Below are 3,393 nucleotides of genomic sequence, written 5' to 3' on the forward strand. Positions count from 1 at the left end.
ATGTCCACCAACAGATGAATGGATAAAGAAGAAGTGGTATATATATACAATGGAATATTACACAGCCATCAAAAGGAATGAAATCTTGCCATTTGCAATGACATGGACGGAACTGGAGGGTATTATGCTGAGTAAAATAAGTCAATCAGAGAAAGACATGTATTATATGACCTCACTGATATGAGGATTCTTAATCTAGGAAACAAACTGAGGGTTACTGGAGTCGTGTGGGGTGGGAGGGATAGGGCGGCTGGGTGATAGATATTGGGGAGGGTATGTGCTATGGTGAGAGCTGTGAATTGTGCAAGACTGTTGAATCATGTATCTGTACCTCTGAAGCAAATAATACATTATATGTTAAAAAAAAAAAAGAAGATAGCAGGAGGGGAAGAATGAAGGGGGGGAAATCGGAGGGGGAGACAAACCATGAGAGACTATGGACTCTGAGAAACAAACTGAGGGTTTCTAGAGGGGAGGGCGGTGGGAGGATGGGTTAGCCTGGTGATGGGTATTAAAGAGGGCACGTATTGAATGGAGCACTGGGTGTTATATGCAAATAATGAATCATGGAACACTGCATCAAAACTAATGATGTAACTTATGGTGATTAACATAACATAATAATAAAAAAAAAGAATGTCAGAAAGGCATTTAAATGTGTGTATATACATACATGCTTAAAACACGATCATCTTTGTATTTCAATGAATTCTCTGCAAGAAAAGAGAGGAGTAGATTAGTTGGAAGAATTTTCAGTAAGTAAAGTGTTTTGTAGATAAAGATGGTTAAGAGGAGTGAATAAGCTTTACAAAATATTTATGAAGTAAATTTTATGGCTCTACATGAAGTTAATTAAAAAACATAAAATTGGACAACTAGGTTCATAAAGTGTTGGAAGAATATGCCATATGAAGAATTTGCCTTCTTCATTGAATATCAAGTGTCCCATTTTCTCAAAGAAACCTGGCCTGACCACCCACTTCTATGGTGACTATTTCCTTCTCTAAATCACTACATTACCATTATTCATATATGGTACTTAGCAGATGATACAAAAACACATTAAATGATCAACAATCATGTATCAACTAATTGAATAAATGAAGTCATCACTTGTAAAATACTCAGCCTCTCCCCTGTATTATTTATGACTTAATCAAAAAACATAGAGCAGTAATCATACATGCCATGTAACTACAAAAATAAATGAGTGGAAATGGTAACATGGAAGAATTTTGCAGCTGTCGAAAGTTTCCTCTAGTGTCAGATTTTAACCCATATTTCTAATGACTAAGTCTTCTAGTTCCTTTAGACAAGTGATGCTAAACTATATGACCATATTTTGAAAGATTATTGTTGAGCCAGTAAGTCTTTTTTTTTTTTTTCTTTTTTTAGAAATAGAGTGTACACATGAGTGGTGGTGGGGAGGGGCAGTGGGAGAGGGAGAGAGAGAATCCTAAGCAGACTCCATGCCCAGCATAGAGCTTGAGGCAGGGCTTGATCTCACCACCCTCAGATCATAACCTGAACCAAGACCAAGAGTCCTGCGCTTAACCAGCTGAGCCACCCAGGTGTCCTGGGTCAAGAATTCTAAACAAAAAATAAATTGAGTTTGAACACTGAAGTTTTTTCTGGCACATTTCATCTTCATGATCTGGAAACTGTTTTTTAAACATATGTGATTTTTTTCTATAACATTATAGTACATAAAGTACTGCATTTCTTATCAAAAGCATAATGTAAACACTAATTTCTATTAAAATGGCATATTTGTATATCTTAAAATTACTTTGCTCAGCAAAATTACAACCAAAAATCATAGTTCTATGATTAAAAAATAGGGCTTAGGTGCAAGCAAGCCACTTTCGTCCTAAGAAATTTTGTAACCGGAACACTAAAATCAATAAAAATAATCCTAAGAAAAAGGTTTGCTTTGTTAAAAAAACACACAAACAAACTAAAAATACCTTTCAAATTTTCAATAAGTAAATATTATGAAGATGTTTGCCATTTTTAAAAGATAATGGTAGGCTATGTGAAAAAGAGTTATGGCTTTCCCTTAACAGTTTTAATACAGGGCCTATGGCCAAACAGAATGACAAAGATGGATACGCCATGTTGCATTCTTCCAGGCCATACTTCATTCAGCTGAGTTAATGGACTTATGTTCAGCTCTAATCAGTCTGTGGTACAAAACCTGACATGGAGAAAACCAATGTTACTTCCATATTACACTGGTATCATTTCCCTGTGTATCAATTAACTCTGAGCTACTTCATATTATAGAAACACCCTTTACCATAATAGACTACATTCAAGTTTACCACATTTACCAAGATTACCACATTTACCAAGAAAGTCATTGTAATTTAATTTTATGAGTCCCTTTCTTTTTCTCTTGTCCAAGAATTCCAGGGCTTCCACATTTGCCAATAACAAAAGACATTCATAGACAATTTATGATGGCTTGGCTACTGTGCATTTTTTTCTCAGTTGGTGGCGTTCTTTTGGGTGCACAGCTCAGCCTACAGCTCCATTTTTCCCATGCCTTGGCCATTGGAACCACCTACTAGACTGTCAAGACCAAGATGGTTAGTGCCCATCATTAGTAGGCACCCAAATCAAGTCCACCACTGAGATCCTTCCATCACAGAGCTATTGAGGAACTTAGTGCTCAGCCCTAATTGGTATCTAAATCCACTTCACTTGGAGATAAGTTTTCATAGGCTCAGTCCTCAATACAATGGATGTCATTATTTCTCATTCTTCCTTCCCTGGTTGAAAGGACCAAAATTATCTGGGGTCAAAACTCTCCTTCAAATCTTTTCTGGCTCTGCTACTCTATCATAACTCCTTCTTTGAATGCTTAGACTTTTAAAAAGAGAGTCCAGCTTAGTATTTGTAGTCAGGACTATCTACTTTTACTTGCTATTATCTCTTTTGGGCTGTATAATGAAAAAATAAAGTGGACATGAGGAAGGCAGGAAGTTTTACATAAAAAGAATATAGAATAGATGATTCAGGCATGATCATAAACTCCTAGTTATAGGATGACAGGAATTTGGCAATAGGACAAAGGTGAAATGTTGACATGAAGGACCAGCAGCAATTCATGACACAGAGGAAGGACAAATAAATATGGACAATCTGATACACTGTAATGTAAAATTTAACCATTAAGTAAACGTAATTTATTTTAAGTTTGAATCTAATTCTTAGATTCTGAAAGCTATGATTTTGAACATAATAATTTAAATTCCAGGGCTCAGTTTCATCTGTTCGTTTCTGTTTTTGTTTTTATTAAGACACATTTTAGAGCAGTTTTAGATTCACAGCAAAATTGAGGGAAGGTATAGAGATTTTCCATATGCCCCTACAAAACTTTGCTCATTA

The sequence above is a fragment of the Mirounga angustirostris genome, unplaced genomic scaffold (assembly GCF_029215605.1).
Source record: "Mirounga angustirostris isolate CCGP_5_RB_7025 unplaced genomic scaffold, mMirAng1.0.hap1 SCAF_2, whole genome shotgun sequence".
Taxonomy (NCBI): Eukaryota; Metazoa; Chordata; class Mammalia; order Carnivora; family Phocidae; genus Mirounga; species Mirounga angustirostris.